Source organism: Notechis scutatus, chromosome 5 (genome assembly GCF_049901735.1).
Source record: "Notechis scutatus isolate UNSWTSFEM ecotype Mainland chromosome 5, rNotScu1.2, whole genome shotgun sequence".
NCBI lineage: Eukaryota > Metazoa > Chordata > Lepidosauria > Squamata > Elapidae > Notechis > Notechis scutatus.
In genome coordinates, this window is record NC_142013.1 from 4645083 (window position 1) to 4668402 (window position 23320).

Below are 23320 nucleotides of genomic sequence, written 5' to 3' on the forward strand. Positions count from 1 at the left end.
CAACCCTCACCCCTCTTTATTTTCCTCCATCCCACCTCCAAAAACCGGCCCATTTAAGCAGAAAAGCAAGTTTCTAGTCTCTCCCACCACAGAGATATGCTTGAGGGCCTTTGGACAATGGCAGCCAAACTCCAGAGGGAGAAGTAGTTGAGTGTCAGCCACTACCAGCAACTTCTAATCTCCGGGCCTTAAAATGAGGGCCGTGAGGGGTTTGCAAAGTCATTGCTGATGCAAAATACACCCAATTAAACAATCCAAAATACACCCAATGAAACAATCGTGGTAGCGTTGAAAGAACTCTGCTAGAATAACACTATTCAAAGTTTTCAGACTGTGGAATTTGTTAGGTTTTTTTTTTTTAATGAAATTCTGGAATTCCTGATCCATTATTTTTATGACAGAAAATTAACTTCATTTGAGCAAACTCTTTTTAAAAAAAAAACCATGGGAGATTATTTCAAAATGGAATGGGATGGGATGGGAATTGGATAGGATAGGATAGGGTAGAACATAGATAGAAAAGAATAGAAAATAGAGAATAGAATATAGAAAATAGAATAGAATATAGAATAGAAAATAATAGAACAGAATAGAACATAGATAGAAAATAGAAAAGAGAGAATAGAATAGAAAATAGAATAGAAAATAGAATGGAATGGAATGGAATGGAATGGAATAGAATAGAATAGAATAGAATAGAATAGAATAGAATAGAATAGAATAGAATAGAATAGAATAGAATAGAATAGAATAGCTTTATTGACCAAGTGTGACTGGTCACACAAGGAATTTGTCTTGGTGTAAATACTCTCAGTATACATAAAAGATGCGTTGTTAAGAATCAAGAATCATAACGTACAACACTTAATGATAGTCATAGAGTAGAAAATAATAGAATAGAATAGAACATAGATAGTAAATAGAATAGAAAATAGATAAGAGAATAGAACATAGAAAATAGAAAAGAATAGAAAATATAGAATAGAATAGAAAATAGATAGAATATAGAATAGAGTAGAAAATAATATAGAATAGAACAAAAATAGAGAATAGAAAGATAAAAATAGAAAATAAAACAGAAAATAAATAGAATATAGAATATAGAATAGAGTAGAAAATAATAGAATAGAAAAGAAAAGAACATAGAATATGGAATAGAGTAGAATAGAAATAGAATAGAATATATGGAATGGAATGGAATAGAATAAAAGTGGAATGGAATGGAATAAATAGAATAGAATAGAATAGAATAGAATGGAATGAAATGGGAATAGAATAGAATAGAATAGAATAGAATAGAATAGAATAGAATAGAATAGAGTACGGTAGGGTAGAAATAGAAATAATAGAAATAGAAATAGTATAGAATATTCTTTATTGGCCAAATATGATTGGACACACAAGGAATTTGTCTCTGGTGCATAATCTATCAGTATACATACAAGCAACAAGTGATAAATCATGATTATAATCATAGAATAAATCCATCATAAATTATAAGATATGATTACTATGGCGAGATTGCAGATACAAGCAGTCCTCAACTTATTTATTTATTTATTTGATTTGTCAATCGCTTACAAGATAATAGGTATAAGTATAAACATAGTTATGAATACATGGATACATATAAGAAAAATAAAAAGAAACAATAGGACAGGGATGATAGGCACGATGGTGCGCTTATGCACGTCCCCTAGGCCTCTTAGGAAAGGGGTGAGGTCAATAATAGACAGCCTAAGGTTAAAGTTTTTGGGGTTTGGGGAAGAAACCACAGAGTCAGGTAGAGTATTCTTACAACAATACAACAGTGACCATTCACTAAAGTTTTTCACACTTACGACAGTTGCGGCATCCCCTTGGTAACGTGATCAAAATTCAGACACTTGGCAACTGACTCGTATTTACGATGGTCGCAGTGTCCCGGGGATCTTGTGATCCTCTTTTTGTCACCTTCTGATAAGCAAAGTCAACGGGGAAACCAGATTCACGTAACAACCATGTCACTAACTTAACAACCGCAACGATCCACTTAACAACCGTGGCAAAATGAAAAGCAGAAACTCACTTCACAACCGTCTCGCTTAGTAATGGAAATTTTGGGCTCCATGATAGTCGTAAGCTGAGGATTTCCCACGCAGGCTTTCTCCATTGGCTTTAAGCTGACTAGGCAATTCCTTAAACTGCCACCATGGATTTTTATTCTTAAGTTATTTTATTTTTATTTTGGCAATTAAGGGGGATGTTTCCAATAATACCTTGACTGATAAATCTTTGCTTTGGGGTGGCCATCAAAATAACTTTAGACCGACTTCAATTCCAAGGAGGTTCCCCAGGGAAAAATATTGACTTCCACTTTAATGTCAGCTGCTGACCTCAAAGAAATCTCCTGCAATAAATATTGCAGAAGCTTCTCCGACCAATATCTTGGAGCAAATAATAATAATAATAATAATAATAGTAATAGTAATAATCAGGCACCGCAGATCCTTTTTTAATCCATGTACAGACTTTTTTCATTGCTCGAGGCCTCCTCTTTCAAAATTCATTTTCTTGCTTTAGAGTAAGACATTTTCTTTGGGTGAATGAGAGGCTTTCAATCAGAAAATTGGCCGTCCCAAGAACACCACCGCATTTTATTCGGGGCTATTTTTAAGAGCTATCAAGTCACCATATAAATAAATGTGCCATCCTCAGCCAAGACTTCTAATATTACAGCTGCACTAAAGGTTGAGCGAAACCACACGGGCTCATTAAAAAAAATAAAAATAAAACTGTCCCATATGGAAACTAGACCAGAGAAATCTCCTGAACGTTTTAGTTTGCTTCCAAGTCTTGGAATCACATCTCTGTAACCCTCGAGGTCCAGGAAAAGAAAGATTTTAATCAAGTCGAAAATTCTCCAAATAGAGGCAAAGAACGACTTTTTATAGGCACTTTTAAAAAAAGATTCATTTTTTTTCACCTGAGAGTTTTGTTCGCACAACCAACTTCACCGATTCTGTTAAGAACAGGGGATTGCAAGCTAAACTAAGTTTTAAACCTGGTTAGCCCAACCCTGTTCTGGTGGTTTAGCCAGGTGGTGCAAAGGCAAATGAGGGAAAGTTGAGCGGCTGTATAAATCTTTTCAATCAATAAATAAATGAGATAAATACATTAGATTAACAGAGTTGGAAGGGGCCCTGGAGGTCATCTAGTCCAACCCTCCCCCTGCCCAAGCAGGAGACCCTACACCATTTCTGATAAATGACAGGCTGGTCTTTTCTTGAAAGCTTCCAGTGGTGATGCTCCCACAACTTCTGAAGGCAAGCTGGGTGATTGCTGTCACTGTCAAAAAATTTATTCTTATTTCTAGGTTGAGTCTCTCCTTGATCAGTTTCTATCCATTATTCCTAGTCTGGCCTTTGGGTACCTTGAAAAATAGCTTGACCCCCTCTTCTCTGGGGCAGCCCCTCAAATATTGGAAGACTGCTACCCTGTTTCCCCTGGTCCTTCTCTTCACAAGACTAGCTGTGTCCAGTTCCTGCAACCATTCATCGTATATTTTAGCCTCCAGTCCCCTAATCATCCTGGTTGCTCTTCTCTGTACTTTTTCTAGAGCCTCAACATCTTTTTTATAGTGTGGTGACCAAAACTGGATGTGGTATTCTAAGTGTCATCTTACTAAGGCTTTATAGAGTGGTATTAGTACCTCCCGTAATCTTGATTAATCTTAGAAAACCTCCCTCTGTTAATGCAATTTAGGATTGCATTGGCTTTTTGGCTGCCACTGCACACTGCTGGCTCACATTTAGCTGGCTGTCTACTAAGACGCCAAGATCCCTCTCATAATAAATATGAATGAATAAATAACCTTCTCATAATCAATAAATAAACCTGCCAGTTTAGTTTATGACTGCATGCATTGTGTGAATGCAGAAATAGCTCCTTTCGATAACTAGGTTAATTGGATTATGGGAAGGTAGCCAGGTTGTCCCTTGGGGAAATGGCTGAACATTTTGGTCAATGTGGCCCAGCTAAAATTCAGGATACCTGCAACTCCTAACCAAGGTTTTTCAGGGAGTCTGGGAGAAGCTACGATGACATCACACTTGCTATGATGTTATTGTACAGATTGACTGATGACAATGGAGCCCAAAATTTCTGTTGCTAAGGCAGACAACTGTTTAAGTGAATTTTGTGGAACATTTCTTGCATGGGATCACGTGGGATCTCATAAAACTGCTTTCTACGTTAAGGATCAGTTGATTTACCACTTCCAATGATGCCCCAAGGCAGAGTCCATGCTGAAAACGCGGTTAAATTAGCAATGAGAAAAAGGCAGAATCACTTGATAATGACAGGAAAGGTTGCCTGTATTGGATACAGGTAGGCCTCGACTTACGATCGTCGCTTAGCAACCGTTCGATGTTACGACACACCCCTTCCCCCCAAAGACACAGGTGGTCCCTCACTTACGACCACAATTGAGGCCCAGGTTGCTAAGTGAGATGTTTCTTAAGTGAATTTTACCCCATTATATGACCATCCTTGCCGCAGTTGTTAAACAAATCATTGCAGTTGTTAAGTTAGAAACACGGTTGTTAAGTGAATCTGGCTTCCCCATTGACTTTGCTTATCAGAAGGTTGCAAAAGGGGATCACTTGACCAAGGACGCTGTGACCATCATAAATATGAGTCAGTTGCCAAGCTTCTGTGATGCCCCTGACAGAGTCTGAATCCAAAGAGGAGGAAGACGAACAGCTGAAAGGGAGCAGGAGTGTGGCTCCATTGGCTGTGGAGGAAACTGGGGAAGGGCAAAGTCTGGCTGGGCAGAGCAGGGAAGAGGTAGAACAAGGGAGAGGTAGAACAAGGGAGAGAGAATTCAGAGGAAGACCCAGGCCCACCCCCTCTTCATCCAAGGGCACGCAGGGAGGAATGGAGGAGGGAGCAAGGTGGGTTGCGTGGCTTACGGGGGAGGAAAGGGCCCTGATTCCCTTCATTAGCCACACCTAAGAATGAGAGTTTAAAAGAGTTGCAGGCTGCTGAGAACAAACATGAGTTTATCTTATGTTGACTTTAGTTATCTGCGTTCCTGGCATCCTCCCAACCATATTGAATTACTGCCGTGCCTTCACGCAGGTCTGGAATTCTTGCTCCTGCCCTGCCAGACTAATTACCTCATGTTGCCTTGATTGGAGTTACAGTTTTTGTTGACCACGTTTTGGACTTGATTCTCTGCAGCCAAAGGCTGTTCCTGGGAGAGTTTTTCTCCAGCCCAGGACATTGGGGGCAAAGTTGGCGCTAATAAAGGGACTCCCACTGATTATCTGACTGTGTTGCCTTTGTGCCACGCCCCTTTGGGTGATCACAGTGTCTGAATTTTGATCATGTGACTGCCGAGATGCTACAACCATCGTAAGTGTGAACAATGGCCATGAGTCACTTTTTGCCGTCGTAATTTGGAACAGTCACTAAACAAAGGGTTGTAAGACGAGTAGGTTAAAAGTCGCACTCAACCCTAGTTCTGCATTCAATATTTGCTATTTGCTCCTCTCTCGGTAACAGCCGCAAAAAATAAAACGGAACAATTGCACAGATGCGTCCCTGGGTGACAAGTATCCGTGAAGATGATTCAGGTATTATAAAATAAAAAGAAATCACAATTTAAGTCATCTGCATATCGTGTAGCCCTGAATCAGAACTTTAAAAATAGCATCGGAGTTGAAGTTCTATGCCAACAGCTAATGAGTGAACAGCTCATTAGACTTTGAAAATATGTCTGTCTGTCTATCTTGCCATGGTTGTTGCAGTTGTTGAATTAGTAACACAGTTGTGTAACACATCTGTCTTTCCTGACTCAAGCAGGACTAGAACTCACAGTCTCCTGGTGATTGGCCCAAAGTCACCCAGCTGGCTTTCCTGCCTAAGGCTGGACTAGAACTCTCCGTATCTCGTTTTGTAATCTCGTGTCTTAACTCCTACACCTAAAAGTGGCCCTTACTAAGTTATTTTTCTAAATCTGATGAAGGGATCTTGAAATGCCAAAGCATTTCCTTTCACACACATCCACAAACCACACAGAGACACAGAATCAGTTGGCTTAATAAAAAGAATTGCCTCTCTAGATTTTTATAACATTCCCATAAATATCATTTTCTCAGTGCTGTAATAGAAATAATGTGCAGAAGGCAAAAATAATGAGGTTACAGCTCATCAGTCAAGCCACCAGCCCATGTCTAAATACATTTTCAAGACATTTGCCGGCTGCTGGGATCCTTACAAAAGAGACCATTTTCATAGCATCCATGGTCCCTAGAGGCCATCCAGCCCACCCCGCTTCTCGACATAGGAAGGGAAATGAAAGAAGGGTTGTCTCCCTTCTGCTTGAACCCATCCAGTGCCACCCACACAGCTCAGGACCAAGGTATCAGATTCAATTTAGTATCGCGGCTGCCGTTGTAAAGCACAGTAAGCAGAAAATTAATTAACCCAGGAGACAAGAGGAAAAACATTTCATCAATGGTCCCCTTATCATCCAAATTGCTTGCGCAGCAATTTGGATGCAATTATTTTAGTTCCTTCTTAGTGCAGAAAAGCAGCAGCACTGACATAATTTCCTTCCCTCCTTTCACCTTCTCTCTCTCTCTCTCTCTTCCTTTCCTCTTCTCTCCCTTCCTTCCCCTTTTCTCTTCCTTCCCTCCTTCCCCATTCTTTCCTTCCCTCCTTCCCTCTCTTCTTTCCTTCCATTCCCTTCTGTCTCCCTCCTTCCCCATTCCTTCCCTCCCTCCCTCTCTTCTCTCTTTTCCTTCCCTTTCCTTCTGTCTCCCTCCTTCCCCATTCCTTCCCTCCTCCTCTCTCTTCTTTCCTTCCCCTTTTCCTTCTGTCTCCCTCCTCCCTCCCTCTCTTCTCTTCTTTCCTTCCCCTTTTCCTTCCATCTCCGTCCTTCCTTTTCTCTTCCTTCCTTCCTCTTCTCTTCCTTCCTTCCCTCCCATTTTCTCTTCCTTCCCTCTCCCTCCCTTTTTCTCTTCCTTCCCTGTGTCTCCCTCCCTTCCCTCCATCCTTCCCCTTTTTCTTCCTTCCTTCACTCCTTCCCTCCCTTCCCCTTCTTCCCATCCTTCCCTCCCTCTCTCTTCTCTCCTTTCCTTCCTTCCCTCCCTCCCTCTCTCTCCCTTCTTTTCTTACTTCCTTTCCTCCTCCTTCCTTCCTTCTTCCCACTCCTGGCTTGTGTTGAATTTCACCCATGATGTTGAATTAGTAAACTAGGAAAATGAATTCAGCTCAGCAAGCCATGCAGTTTGTTAGCTCTGCCAACGTAAACCCGGTTGGCGTCAGCGGTTCGTTAGGGGGAATACCACAAGGAGAGGAAATTCAAAGAGTCACCAAGAGTGAAAATTGTGTCCTGCGTATTTCCACCCACAAAGGCTGCCTTGTTGTATGGTTTTCCAATTCATAATATGCAAAATATAGAAAGGGAAGGGGAGGGGAGGAGTGGAGAGGAGAGGAGAGGAAAAAAAGAATAGAAAAGGAAGGGAAGGGGGAAGAGAAATAAGGAAAGGAAGGGAAACAAGGAAAGGAAAATAAAGGAAAGGGAAAGGAAAGGAAGGAAAGGGAAAGGAAAAATGAAAGGAGGAAGGAAAAGGAAAGGAAAGAAAAGGAAGGGAAGGAGCAAGAGAAAGGAAGAAAGGAAGGAAAATGAGGAAAGGAAAGGATAGAAAAGAAAGGAAAGGAAAAATGAAAGGAGGAAGGAAAAGGAAAGGAAAGAAAAGGAAGGGAAGGAGCAAGAGAAAGGAAGAAAGGAAGGAAAAGAGGAAAGGAAAGAATAGAAAAGAAAGGAAAGGAAAGAAAAATGAAAGGAGGAAGGAAAAGGAAAGAAAAGGAAGGGAAGGAAAAGAAAAGGAGGAAGGAAATCTCCCCAGAAGAGATGACCCGATTACTCTGCTAAAAAAAACAGAAATTCACAGGTGCTTTGGGAGGAATCAACTTTAATAAAGATTTTAAGAGATTGATGGTTCCCACACTCATTTCTTAATGCTCCTTCCAAGAAACATATTTTTACCAAGTTTAAAACCAGAGCGATGTTTACATATTTACTTCTGGGATGCAAAGAAGAACCAGCATCTCATTAGAAGCCTATAAGCACAGCCAAATTTTATTGATCGATTATATCGTCTTTTTTTTCCCAAGGTCACAAACAGGTTCCCTTAATTTAATCCCCACAATAACCCTGCGAGGGAGGCCTGGACTGAGAAAGTGAGAGAAGCCCCCAAAATATCATGTGATTTTTCTATCCACCCATTCATTTATTCATTCCAAGCGGACAGCTCACAACAGTTAAAAACAACCCCAAAAACCTCAGTCTATCCTTCCCAGGAGGGGAAATGTATGGACTTCAATTCCCAGAATTCCCCAGCCACCCTGCTTTAAGAGGTCAGGACTCCAAGTGCTACCTGGGAGATTCTGGGAGTTGAAGTCCACCCAACTTAAAAATTGACAAAGTTAAGAAACCCGGTGCTTAAAGAGAGATCAACAGGAAAGTGACACACACAGCAACAGTTGTGCGATGCACGGAGCATATGCCTCACAACCAGGATGCCTGCAGCCATCCGCACAACTTAAGCAATAATCGTCTTTTGTAACAGGATAAAGTGCTCGTTGTGGAGAGAAAGCTGTGAGAATATTGTCTCCCTTCATTTGCCAGGGTTTGTTTTTTTTCCTTTCCCAAAACTAATTCCAGTTAGTTGTGCGAAAAAGCCAATTTTTAAGTCCCTGTTTTGTCAACCTGATTCGGTTTTAAAAGGTAGCAGACATCGCATTTACGATAGTCGTGTGGTCTCCTTTTGCGACCGGAACAAGCCAAGTCCACGGGAAGGCAGACTCGCTGAACAATCGTGTGACTAACTTAACCACTGCAGCAGTTAACTTAAATTTTTAGGTTCTATCCTAGCACAAGACCTAAAATGGACACCTAAACATCAAAAACGTCATCAAAAAAGCAGAACAAAGAATGTTCTTTCTGCGCCAACTCAGGAAGCTCAAACTGTCCAAGGAGCTGCTGATCCAGTTCTACAGAGGAATTACGGAGTCTGTCATCTGCACCTCTATCACTGTCTGGTTTGGTTCTGCAATCCAAGAGGACAGATACAGATTTCAGAGGATAATTGGGACTGCAGAAAAAACAATTACTACCCACCCGCCTTCAATCGAGGACCTGTATACTGCACTAGTCAAAAAGAGGGCTGTGAAAATATTTACAGACCCCTCACATCCTGGACATAAATTGTTCCAACTCCTTCCCTCAAAACGACGCTATAGAGCACTTCACACCAGAACAACTAGACACAAGGATAGTTTTTTCCCCCAGCGCCATCACTCTGCTAAACAAATAATTCCCTTAACACTGGCCAGCTATTTACAAAGTCTGCACTACTATTACTATTAATCTTCTCATCACTCCCACTTGTGACTGTATGGCTGTAACTTTGTCGCTTGTATCCTTACGATTTATATTGACTGCTTCCTAGTATGATTTGATTGCTTATTTGTACCCTATGACTATTATTAAGTGTTGTACCTGATGATTCTTTCTTGACGAATGTCTCTTTTCTTTTATGTACCTTGAGAGCATTTGCACCAAGACAAATTCCTTGTGTGTCCAACCACACTTGGCCAATAAAGAATTCTAATTTTATTCTAAAATTCTAACTGTGGCAAGGAAGGCCATTGTCAACTCACAAAACATCTCTATGCTCGTTTTAGGGAGGGGTGAGGAAGGAAATCTGGAAGAGGACTGCAACAATTTGGAAGTGGAAGTACATTCCAACTCTAATCTTTAAAAGAATGTAACTAAAATACCAGAGCTTTTGCCCGGGAATATATTTAATTGGAGACAGTCATAAAATGGGGCAAAAAAAAAACCCTCACTGAACAACTGTCTCGTTTAGCAACGGGAATATTGGCCTCGATTGCAGTCACTCGGTTGAGGACGACCTGCATTCCAAGGGCCTGAAGTTTATGAATAAAATTCAAGCAATCCGCGAGTTTCTTCTCAACGCGCGAGTTTGAGAATTAACGTTTTAGCGTGCTGGTTCTCCTTCGATGGGAAACCAGTTTGTGGAGATGAGGAAGGGAGAGGTTTAAGCAGGAAGAGGGCAGGGAAAAAGAAGGGGAGAGAAATAAACGAGCGCAGCTTGCTTGCTTTCGAATGTCACACATGGTTCTCGTTAAGAGGCATCCATGGAAAAACCCCAACGTGTCGTCGCCGCCTGTCAGGATTTCTCGGATCCTAACCAGAGCCACCAAGCCACCCACAAAGGCGGATGGGCCTTCCAGAATCGAGAACATCACACAATTCATTCAGAGAAACCGTTGCAACGTTTGAAGCCAGAAGGAAAAAAAAAAAAAACCTCTGTAAGAAATGAGAGACCTAAACAGCAGAAGACGCCCTGATGGCTGCAAAGCTAGAAGACTTCAAAGAGGAGGAGGAAGAGGAAGAGGATGGGGCTCTGAGCAAAACGTCTCCAAGCTATGGAAGCAAAGTCCTCTCGGAGCTGGCGGGGGGAACTCAGCCAACTGACACCTCAGCTAGGATGGGTTATGTAGTCGGCCCTTTGGTGGGATGGAGAAGCGAGACGTCAAAGGATACCGTTGTGCGGCTGGTGTGTTTGAGCATGGCAGAATAGGTGAGCAACACATCTCTGGTAAAATCCGGGTTTGGCGTGTGGTGTGAACCTGCCAGTGTATTTTCCAGGTCCATTTTTTTTTTGGGGGGCTTGCAAACCATCTTCCACACAGTGTTGAGATATACCAAACCTTTACTAGTGGAGAAGACTCAGAGAGGAGGAGGTGTCCAACCCTGGCAGCTTTAAGACCTGTGGACTTCAACTCCCAGAATTCCCCAGCCAGCATGGATGGATAGATGGAAAATGGAAGGAAGGAAAGAAAGGAGGGAGGGAGGGAATGAGGCAGAAAAAAGGAAGGAGAGAAGAGGAAGGAAGGAAAGGGAGGGAGGAAAGAAGGAAAGAGAAAAAAGGAAAGGAAAGGAAAGGAAAGGAAGGGAAAGGAAAGGAAGGAAGGAAGGAAGGAAAGAAGGAAAGGAAAAAGGAGAGAAAGAGGAAGGAAATAAGGGAAGGAGGGAGAAAAAGGAAAAGAGAAAGGGAGGAAGGGAGGAAAGAAAGAAAGAAAGGAGGGAGGGAGGGAAAAAGGAAGGAGACAAAGAGGAAGGAAGGAAAAGGGAGGGAGGGTGGAAAGAAGAAAGGAGAGAAAGAGGAAGGAAGATAGAAAGAAAAAGGAAAAAGGAGAGGAAGAGGAAGGAAGGAAGGAAGAAAGGACTATGGCTGGCTGGGGAATTCTGGGGGTTGAAGTCCACAGATCTTAAAGTTGCCACGGTTTGATTCCCCCATTTCATGAGTTGGTTCATATCAATCTAACGAATAGATCTCCGGGAGTTCTAAACAATGCTTTAAATAAGGAACCTTCTCAAGGAAGCCACATTTGCCAGATTTTCCTTGGATTTGCAGAGAAATTTGAAGAAAGAGGTTTTTGACGCTCCCTAGCTGAATCGGTACGATCAGATTAAAGCCAAACTGGGCCTGTCTTGGCTGGTCTTTGAACAGGAGACAACAGCCAAGAACCCAGACTGAAAGAAATAATAAAAGCAAAAAGCAGGCGGCAGCAAACCACACTTTCATTCACACAAGCCATTCACACAAGCCCCTTCCCGCAGGAACAGCAGGGAGGCTGCCAAGAATTCTGGGAGTTGAAGTCCACACATCTGGAAGAGGGTCAACTTTTGATTGCAAGCCACCCAAGTCGTTTCTATGACTTAAACATGGAGAAATATCAAGGCTCCATAAAGCTTTCCTTCCACTAAGCATTTAAAAATAGCTGAACTTTGCAGATCTCTATCCATCCATCTATCGATCCATCCATCCATCCATCTATCCATCCATCCATCCATCTATCTTAGTTTTTTTTGGGGGGGGGGGGAATAAGGGGGAGAAATGCTGCCTCTGCCTACCAGCATCCATCAGTATTCCTCTGGCTAGCATTCTGTCAGTGTGTGAGAGAGCTGAGGGCTGTTTGGAAACTGAAGCAGTATTTGCTGTGTGAGCAAGGAGACAGCAAGGAGCCTGGATGTGGCTTAGCTCAACTGTTCTGTACTAAAGCTGCTTGCTGCTCTGAAACTGAAACTCCTCTCCTCTGCTTGTGTTTTGCACTTGGAACAGATTTCTTTTCAGGTGGGGAGGGGGAGTCGAACTCCTTAGCATCAGAGCGTGTTAATAATAATAATATAGGAAATACTCTAAATGCTCTGATGGTTATTTCGAAAAAATCCTTTCTTAGTGAGCACCTAGAAGCCAAGAGGAACCATACGAGCCAAATTTCAAGTTTGTTCTGGGCTTTATGGTTCTGGAGATTTTGTGATGATGCATGAGGGTATTAATATATATATATTATATATATATATATATATATATATATATATATATATATATACATATATATACATATTTAAATCCCTCTTGCCCAAAGATTAACCAGCTTGTGGGTCCGATGCATGTCACATAGAGGTTTGTGAACCACAAACCACGATGAACCAAGGGCAATCATGCACCTCAAATAGTCCTGGATTTACAACCATTTGTTTAGTGACTGTTTGCTGTTACAATGGCACTGAAAAAAGTGACTTATGACCATTTTCCCCCACTTATGACCATTGCAGCAATCCCATGGTCACATGATCAAAATTTGGACAACTGTCTCAGATTTATGATGGTTGCAACATCCCGGGGTCATGTGGTCCCCTTTTGCGACCTTCTGACAAGCAAAGTCAACCAGATTCAGTTAACGTGTTACAGGTCAGGGGTCTCCAACCTTGGCAACTTTAAGAATTATGGACTTCAAGTCCCAGAATTCCTCAGCCAGCTTTGAAGTTGAAGTCCACAAGTCTTAAAGTTGTCAAGGTTGGAGACCCCTGTTTACAAGTAGTCCTCTACTTATGACCGCAATGGAGCCCAAAATTTCCAACAGGCAAGACTTACAACCATAATTCTGGGCTTCATTATAAATTCAGACCTTACCTGTACAGGTAAATCTGTACCTACGACCACCATTGAATTCCAAAATTTATGTTGCTAAGCGAAACAGCAGTTGCATTGCAATGTTGGCCCTTGATAAGAGAGCCAGATGCCACCAACTTTGGCACAATTAGGGTTATGGAAAGTTGTATCTTTCGTGGGCTTAAAGTAAGAGGAAGTTGCAGCAAAAAAAATGAGGTTTAAAGTACAAGTGGGATATAGCCTCTATTGATCTTTGACCTCCGACACCCCCCTGACCTGATGGAGTAGACCAGTATTTCCCAACCTCAGCAAGTTTAAGACGTGTGGACTTCAATTCCCAGAATTCCTCAGGGAATTCTGAGAGCCGAATCCGGCAAATCTGGAAGTTGCTGAGGTTGAAAAAAATCAGAGGAGACCCCGATTACAGGACTCATTAAATCATTAAATCAGAGGAGAATCTTTACAGGAGATCGCATAATTGTATTATTATTACTATTACCATTATTTTATTCATTAAATATGAAACTCAGTCAAGTGAACATTTGAAAATGTATCACAAATATTATTATTTATTTATTATTATTATATAGTATACTTTATTCATTGAACATGAAACTCAGTCAACTGATTATTTAAAAATCTATCACATTTATTATTATATAGTATACTTTATTAATTAAACATGAAACAGTCAACTGAACATTTAAAAATGTATCACAATTATATTATTATCATTATTACTTTATTAATTAAACATGAAACTCAGTCAAGTGAACATTTAAAAATGTATCATAGTTATATTATTAAACTTTTATTTATTAAACCTGAAACTCGAGTCAACTGAACATTTAAAAATGTATCACAAATATTATTAACTGGCACTGATGGTTGATACAGAATGTTGCCAGCATCCTAGGTATCGACCAAGTATTTTCTTAAAATAAATTATTGTTGTTGTTGTTGTTGTTGTTATTATTATTATTATTATGGTTGTTGTTTGGTAAGCACCGGAATAGTTAAAGGACTATTTTGCTATTATCAGCCCTTGCTAAAGGATTCTACATTCGGAGCTTAAAGTTTCCCAAATAAAAACAAAGTGCTGGAAAAAGCAGGAAGTTGCATTTAGAAAATGCAATTCTTCAGAATTCGGATTAGCTCGAGAAAGACACCCAAGAGCTATTTTAGCCACCAGGCAAAACTGTCAGACAGATTATTTGGGGGAGGCGGGGGCTACTATAAAATTCAGACTGTTGCTTGGAAATGAATTTTGTGGGGGAATGTCTTACGTATGGCTTACCCGAAACCATGGTTTAGTCAAACCGGGTTAGTATGATGTAAAATCCCAGCTATGCCCATGTACAGGAAGCTTTAACCATCAATCCATTGAGCAAAGCTTTTATTAATGACCAGATAATTTTATTAATGACCAAACCTAAATAACTTTTTGTCGTCTCCACAGTGCAAGCTTTGGCAAACCCAAAACTCACCACAACACTTCCCTTTATTAATTTAATTTGATTATTTTATTTAATTCATTCTCCTGCTTGGGCGGGAGGAGGGTTGGACTGGATGACCTCCAAGGTCCCTTCCAACTCTGTTAACAGTTTAGTTTAACTTAATCATTTCATTTGATTACTTAACTTATTTAATTGAACCAATTAGTTGAATCTATTTAATTGAATTTATACGCCGCCCATCTCACTCCAGAAAAACTCATCTTTTTGCTCTCCAAAGCTGCTCAATCCAGCCAAGGATGGAAAAATTTTAAGATTTAAGGGGCAGCTTCTCTCCACGTGGGGGGAAATTACACAATCTTTCACACCACCAATTAAATCAAACAGGCTGAGTTGGGGAGGGGGAGAAATCCCCAAGACCAGCAGATATATTAACCCTGGTTAAAACTAACCCTAGTTTTTTCTCCACGCAGCCCCCTCTGGCTTCTAATCCCCCTGGTTTAAATGGGCTAAATTAGAGAACCGATTTCTGGATCTGGATTCCTGCATCCCTGCTCCGACCCAGCAGAGAACTTGACTGGGTGAAATTGAGACTCTCTCTCTCTCTCTCTCTCCCCTTTCTTCTTTCTGTCTCTCTCTCTCTCTCCCTTCTCTCTCTCTTCTCTTTGCCTGTCTCTCTGTGTCTCTTTCCCTCTCTCTCTCTCTCTCTCTCTCTCCCTCCCTCTATCCCTATCTCTCTCTCTCTCTTTCTGCCTCTCTCTTCTCTCTCCCCCTCTCTTTCTGTCTCTCTCTTTCTGTCTCTCTCTCTCTCTCTCTCCCTCTTTGCCTGTCTCTCTGTGTCTCTGTCTCTTTCTGTCTCTCCTCTCTCTCTCTTCTATCCATCTCTCTCTCTCTCTCTCTCTGTCTCTTTCTGTCTCTCTCTCTTTTTCTGTCTCTCCTCTTTCTTCTCTCCCTCCCTCCCTCTCCCTCTCTCTGTGTCTCTCCTCTTTCTTCTCTATCCAGCTCTTTCTCTCTCTCTCTCCCCTCCCTCCCTTTCTGTTTGCCTCTTTCCTGTCCTGTGTCTGTCTGTCTCTTCCCTCTCTCCCTCTGTCTCTCCTCTCTCTTCTCCCTCCCTCCCTCTCTCTCGCCAGCCTACCTTACAGGGTGGGTTGTCCAGATCCAAAGCTCCCCGGGGCTCCTTTGGGGGCCGGCCCCCCAGGAACAGCTCCCCCCACAAGGGCAAGGCAAGGCCAAAAGGCAAGGGAGGCTTCTACGCGCTTCCCCACTCCGATCAGCCCCGTCTCGCCTCGGGCTGGGCAAAGCGGCGGCGGCGGCGAGCCTTTGTTAGCGGAGCGGCGAATGAATGAACGAGCCCGGCCGCGCGGCTGGGAACTGGGCTGGGCAGGGGCAGCGCGATCGGGGCGGCCGGGCATTGTTTCCCAGCGCGGCGTCCGTCCGCCTCCTGCCCGGGGATATGGCAGCTTTGACGCCGGGGCTGCCCGGTGGGAAGCGAGCCCGACCTTCGCCCTCTCCCCCAGGCTGGGCATCGCGATCCTGGAAGAGGCGCGGGAGGAGAAGCGAGGCTGCCTTGCCTTGCCCGAAGAGCCCGCCTGCCCGCCGGCTCCCTCCACGCCCAGCCGGGAGAAACTTGCCTTCCCCGCCGCCCCCCGCCAGACTCACCGGCGGGCTCCGGCTTCCCCTTTCCCGGCTGCCAGCCTCCTCCTGCTCTGCCCTTCTTCTCCTCCTCCTCTCCTCGCCCAGGCCAGCAAGGGAGACGCGCCCCCCCCTGTGCTGCGCTGCGCCGCGGAGCTCCGTCCTGCAAGGCGGCGAAGCGGCGAGTGGCGCGCCGGCTGCTCCTTACCTTTGCCCACCCGCGGACCTCGCCAGGGCCCGCCTCCTCGGCCGCTCGGACCGCCTCTGCCATTGGCTGACCGGCGTGTCCTGCAAACGGGCTTGCCCCACCCCCGTTTGGCAAAGGGAGGAGGGAGAGGAGGGAGGGGGCGGGAGGCGAGCAAGGAGAGGGAGGGGGGAGGGTCGCTCGAAAGGTGGGAGGGAGGGGAGGAAAGTGGAAGGGGTGGTGGTGGTTGGTGGTGGGTTGGGATGAGACGGGATGTAGAAGGGAGAGCGTAGAATAGAATTAAGAATAGAATAGAATTAAGAATAGAATAAAGTTACAAATAATGAATAGAAGAGAATATAGAATGTAAAATGTAGAGTAGAATATAGAATAGAATTAAGAATAAAATAGAATTAAGAATAGAATAAAATTAAGAACAGAATAAAATTACAAATAAAGAATAGAATAGAGAATATAATCGAATGTAGAATAGATTAGAATTAAGAATAGAATAAAATTACAAATAAAGAATAGAATAAAGAATAGAATAGAATAGAATAGAATAGAATAGAATGTAGAATAAAACAGAATATAGAATATAAAATATAGAATAGAATATAGAATACATAATATAGAATAGATTAGAATTAAGAATAGAATAAAATTACAAATAAAGAATAGAATAAAGAATAGAATAGAATAGAATAGAATGTAGAATAAAACAGAATATAGAATATAAAATATAGAATAGAATATAGAATACAGAATATAGAATAGAATCTAGAATAGAATAGAATCTAGAATAAAATATAGAATATAGAATATAATATAATCAAATATAGAATATAGAATCAAATCAAAGTGAATTGAATCAAATAGAACAGAACATGGAATGGAATGGAATAGAATAGAATAGAATAGAATAGAATAGAATAGAATAGAATAGAATAGAGAATGGAATGGAATGGAATGGAATGGAATAGAATAGAATAGAATAGAATAGAATAGAATAGAATAGAATAGTTGTTGGAAAGGCCCTTTGAGGTCTTCTAGTCCAACCCCCTATTTCAGTGATGGCAAACCATGCGGAAACATCGCGCATGTGCATGCTTGTCAGGGCCGCGCTCCAGAAAAGCCGAACGTCTGGGTTCTAGGGTGCATGCGTGCTCAACAATCAGCTAGCTGGTGCGCATACGCACTCCGGTTTTCAGCACTGCCTCGTGCGCGAAGGACAGCTGATCGCACATGCACGAGCACACCAGAAACCCAAAAGACAAACAGTCAAGGCCACATGTGCCAGGCAATATGGCTTCGCATGCCACTTTGGGCACGTGTGCCATAGGTTCACCATCATGGCCCTATTCGAACAGGAGACCCTATATATACATCATTTCAGATAAATAAAAGTTGCCCAGTCTCTTTTTGAAAAACCTCCAATGTTGGAGCGCCCACAACTTTACACACCTGAGGTTATATTATGTATTAATTCTGTGACTTTTATCCGGTGGACAAATAACTTGGAAAGAGAGACAAAATGGTACATAAAGATCTTTCTTTCTGTCTCTGTCTCTCTCTTTCCCCCTCCATCTCTCTCTCTTTCTGTGTCCCATCCTCATGTCAGTTATTCAGGGCTAGAAGAGAATTATAGCAATATAATGAGGCTAATGAGCGCAATGATCCTTCACTACAAGAATCCAAATTAAAGGATCTCCAACCGGCAAGATTAATGTCTAGCTGGGCTCGAGCATCTCCTATAAGCAGGATCCTACAGTTCTCTGAATAATTGGATAGGTTGTCATTTCATCCTTCTTGCTACAAAATGTGTTTCCTAAACCATCAGTAGCCATTTGTGTTCCTGTAACTTCCCTCCCTTCCCTTCCTCCCTCTCCTTCCTTCCTTCTTTCTGTCCCTCTCCCTTCCCCCTCCTGCTCCTTCCTTCCTTCCTTTTTTCCTTCCTTTTCTTCCTTCCCTGTCCCTCTCTCCCTTCCCCTCCTGCTCCTTTTTCCTTCCTTCCTTCCTTCCTTCCTTCCTTCCTTCCTTCCTTCCTTCCTTCCTTCCTTCCTTCCTTTTTTCCTTCCTTCCCTCCATACCCCTCTCACTTCCTCCTCCTGCTCCTTCCTTCCCCTTCCTTCCTACCTTCCCTCCCTCCCTCCTGCTCCTTCCTTCCTTCCTTCCTTCCTTCCTTCCTTCCTTCCTTCCTTCCTTCCTTCCTTCCTTCCTTCCTTCCTTCTTTCCTTCCTACCTTCCCTCCCTCCCCTCCTGCTCCTCCTTCCTTCCTTCCTTCCTTCCTTCCTTCCTTCCTTCCTTCCTTCCTTCCTTCCTTCCTTCCTTCTTCTTCCTGGTCCCACCAAATCGACTTTCTTAAAGAGGGGGGACCCCTAACATCCCCTGCCCTCCCTCCCACTCTGATAGGTCGGATTGGACTTAACACTTGGAAAACCTGAAGGAAACAAAAGAGACACTTTGGATGAGTAGTTAAATTGCTGGGCTGCAGACCAGGAGACTGTGAGTTCTAGTCTCACCTTAGCCATGAAAGCCAGCTGGGTGACTTTGGGCCAATCACCAGGAGACGGTGAGTTCTAGTCCCACCTTAGCCATGAAAGCCAGCTGGGTGACTTTGGGCCAATCACCAGGAGACGGTGAGTTCTAGTCCCACCTTAGCCATGAAAGCTGGCTGGGTGACTTTGGGCCAATCACCAGGAGACAGAGAGTTCTAGTCCCACCTTAGGCATGAAAGGTAGCTGGGTGACTTTGGGCCAATCACCAGGAGACAGAGAGTTCTAGTCCCACCTTAGGCATGAAAGGTAGCTGGGTGACTTTGGGCCAATCACCAGGAGACAGAGAGTTCTAGTCCCACCTTAGGCATGAAAGGTAGCTGGGTGACTTTGGGCCAATCACCAGGAAATGGTGAATTCTAGTTCCACCTTAGGCACGACAGTTGGCTGGGTGACTTTGGGCCAATCACCAGGAGACGGAGAGTTCTAATCCCGCCTTAGCCATAAAAGCTGGCTGGGTGACATAGGGCATCATAGCATCAGCTTGGATAGCCCACCTCATCCCATGCCTGAGAATGATCTTAGATGGCTTTGCTAGGAAGGAAATCAGAAAGAAAGGAAGCATCTAGGAGCACCTTGCAAGGTCGGGTTGGCTGGTCGTGGGCTTCTTTCTGGAACTTTCCAGTTCCCTTCCTCCTCCCAGTTTGTGAACTAACATCTTCTGACAACCTCCACAACCAGGGCCCCAGGCCACCCTGCTGAGACGGTTGATTAATCAGCCCTGCCAGCCATTCATGGCTTCTGACAGTTTTCCTGGCTAATTTGCCTCCAGGGAGGGGGGGGTTGCTCCTTGCTTTGTTTGGCTCCTCTTCACCCGCCCTGGAGGGATTCGAAAGGAGAAGGAATGGGAGGTGGGGGGCCTTCGAAATTTCAGGAGCTGGTTTTGTAGAAGGGGGAATAATGGATATTTTAGTTTACGGTAGTCAGAGAAATCAGACAGAGTCTGGCCTGGTTAATTATCTGTTCCTTCAGAGATAACTGGTCTTTTGAAAATATGCCTTTGTTTTAAAACAAATGAAAGAAGCATAATACGTTTTTAAAATATTTTATTAAAGAAACACAGGCCTCTTACAAGAGGAAAACGAAGCTGTCATCTATCTGTCCATCCATTCATTCATCCATCTGTCCGTCCGTCCGTCCATCTGTCTATCTATCATCTTTTTTTCCTCTATCCATCCATGTATTTATCTACAGTATCATCTATCATCTGTCTATCTATGATCTAGGTATTTATCATCTGTCTACATCTATCTATCTATCTATCTATCTATCTATCTATCTATCTATCTATCTATCTATCATCTATCATCTATCCGTATCCATGTATTTATCTATCATCTATCATGTCTTTCTATGATCATCTATCTATATCTGTCTACATCTATCTATCTATTTATCTACTTATCATCTATCCTTATCCATCCATCCATGTATTTATCATCATACATCCTCTCTCAACATCCATCCATCCATCCCATCCATTCATCCATCATCATCCATCATCTACCCATCTATCTATCTACCTATCCATCCATTCATCATCTATCCTCATCCATCCATGTATTTATCTATCATCTATCTACTTCTCTTCTCCATCCATCCATCCATCCATCCATCCATCCATTCAATCATCTATCTATCTATCTATCTATCTATCTATCTATCTATCTATCTATCTATCTATCTATCTATCATCTAACTTCCCTCATCCCTCCATCCATGTACTTATCTATCATCCATCAACTATGTATCTAACATCTATCTACATCTGTCTCCATCCATCATCTACCTATCCATCCATCCATCCATCTATCCTCATCTATTTTTATCAACTTACAACCATCATCGGGACTGGAAATTCCATTGTTAAGCAAGCGGCTTGTTAAGTGAGCCATGTCCTATTTTACAACCTCTTTGCTGCGGTTATTAAATGAATCACACGGATGTTGATCAAATCTGGCTTTTCCCATTGATTTTGCTTGTCAGAAGCTGGGTAGGAAAGTCCCAGATGGCCATCATCACATGACCCCAGGACACTGTAACCATCATAAATTCATGCCAATTGACAAGTGCTAATTGGAAATGGGCCATTTCCGGCCTTCCCAAACTTCTGGGAGACCCGTTTTTTGGGGCAGTGGATTGGACTAGATGACCTACAAGGTCCCTTCCAACTCTGATTATCTGTTATATATCAAGGACAATCCGTAGCATCCAAGGGGCATACGATATCTCCATATTTTGCTTGTGAGCACTCTCGAGACCTCCGGTTGGCCTTAGTGATAAATAAAACGCAAGACTAAAATAAACCTTGGTTTGATCCTGCAAACCTTGGTTTGATCCTGCAAGCACCTGTTTCCACACCAAGCCATCTTGCAGCTCATCCGTGAGAAATACCCAAGGGACTAAGTTTATACAAGTTTCCTTCCTGGTCATCCTTAAGCACTGATTGCTCATCAGGAGTGATTCAATGGGTGGGTATTTACAGCTCAGGAACAAACCAGATCGAATGGGTTGTATGTCATTTCAAGGAAGCTGAGGAAATTAAAACAACCAGCTCTCTATCCATTTGTCTAAAGTGGGGCCTTGTGGAGCGTCGCTATTGTTCATACTCTGGGGCTCAAGTGGTAGAAGTGCACTGATGATGTTACCTAGTTGGGTCATAAACGTCTGCAAGAAAACCACCAAGGTCAGAAAGCAACAGGGATCAGTCTCCTTCTCCTTCTCCTTTTCTCCTTCTCTCTCTTCCTTTTCTTCTTCTGCTTCTTCTCCTTTTCTTCTCTTCCTCCTCCTTCTCCTTCTCCTTCTTTTATTCTTCTCCTTCTCCTCCTCCTATGCTGCTGCTTCTCTCTCCTCCTCCTGTTCTTCTCCTCTCCTTTTCTCCTCCTCCTCCTTCTTTTATTCTTCTTCTCCTTTTCTTCTTCTTCCTTCCCCCTTTCTCCTCTCTCTCTTCCTTTTCTTCTTCTCCTTCTCCTCCTCCTTTCTATGCTGCTGCTTCTCCTCCTCCTCCTCCTGTTCTTCTCCCTCTCCTCCTTTTCTGCTGCTGCTTCTCCTCCTCCTTCCTATTCTTCTCCTTCTCCTTTTCTCCTCCTCCTCCTCCTCCCTATGTTTCTCCTTCTCTTTCTCCTCCTCCTCCTTCTTTTATTCTTCTTCTCCTTCTCCTTTTCTTCTTCTCTCTCTTCCTTTTCTTCTTCTGCTTCTTCTCCTTTTCTTCTCTTCCTCCTCCTCCTCCTTCTCCCTCTTTTATTCTTCTCCTTCTCCTCCTCCTTTCTATGCTGCTGCTTCTCCTCCTCCTCCTTCCTATGTTTCTCCTTTTCCTTTTCTCCTCCTCCTCCTTCTTTTATTCTTCTTCTCCTTTTCTTCTTCTCTCTCTTCCTTTTCTTCTTCTGCTTCCTCTCCTCCTCCTCCTCCTCTTCCTGCATCGTCTACTCCGGAAACCACACTCCATTCTAACACTGATGTTACCCAGCTTGGTAATGAAATGTCTGCAAGAAAACCAACAACCTCCAAGAAGACCAGGGAGTTCCAATCTTCCTCCTCCTCCTCCTCCTCCTCCTCCACCACCACCACCACACCGTAAAACGCACTCCCTTTCAGCAGTGATGATGTTACCTAGCTTGGTAATGAAATGTTTGCAAGAAAACCACCAAGTTCGGAAAGGACCCACAGTTCAACCCCGAGCTACAGATGCTCTCTTCTATCAAAGACCATTCATCTAGCATTAGTCATGGGAGTCACTGGCATTCCAGTTAGTCTTTCCTTTTTCAAGGAAAGATACCTCATTCCTTCAGGGACTTCCATCCGCGGTTGACTCAGACCGAGGTTGCATGAGGAAAACAGGCAGCCTGAAGGAGCAGACTCAAATTTTGTTGGTAGCAAACAAAATCTGGGGTGTGAAACAGGAGCAAATTACACTAATCACAGGAAATCCTCGATTTGTGGCCTCGATTTCTGTTGCTAAACCTGGGAGTTACTAAGTGAGCTGCCCCCGATCTTTTTTGCCACAGTTGTTAAATGAACCACACAATTGTTAAGTTGTTAAGTGAATCCAGCTTGCCCCATTGATTGCTTATTAGAAGGTGGGTGGGAAGGTGGCGCAAAGGGTGATCACAGGATCCCAGGAAGCTGGAAACTACCTATTATCTATATTTGTTTGCTCAGCCCCCAGAAACCAGTTTCTAAGCTGTTTCCTTGGTTTCTAAATATGGCCCAAATTCTGAAACCTCACGCTAGCATTCTGGTGGGGAATATTGGATTGAAGTCCATCCATTGCCTGAGGGATCTGGTCTGAAGTGACCCTCTTAAAAGCTGCTATGACTTTGAATGGTCCAAATACTCATAATATTGTTTGAAGAAGCCCCAGAAACCAGTCCTCTTCAAAGTAGTTATGTTCGCAACCTTGGCACTTTGATGAAATATGGACTTCAATTCCCAGAAATCCCTCAGCCAGCATTCTGG

The 23320-nt window shown here is 42.9% G+C and overlaps 1 protein-coding gene across 1 annotated transcript in view; it reads right to left on the reverse strand.

The window, feature by feature from the left end:
* PAK1 (p21 (RAC1) activated kinase 1) overlaps positions 1 to 16371 on the reverse strand; it is a 62797-nt gene extending 46426 nt beyond the window's left edge. The window contains exon 1 of the mRNA XM_087966015.1: positions 16154 to 16371. The gene's annotated coding sequence lies outside the window, so the exon portion shown is untranslated. The remainder of the gene's footprint in view (positions 1 to 16153) is intronic.
* Between the last annotated feature and the right edge of the window lie 6949 nt (positions 16372 to 23320).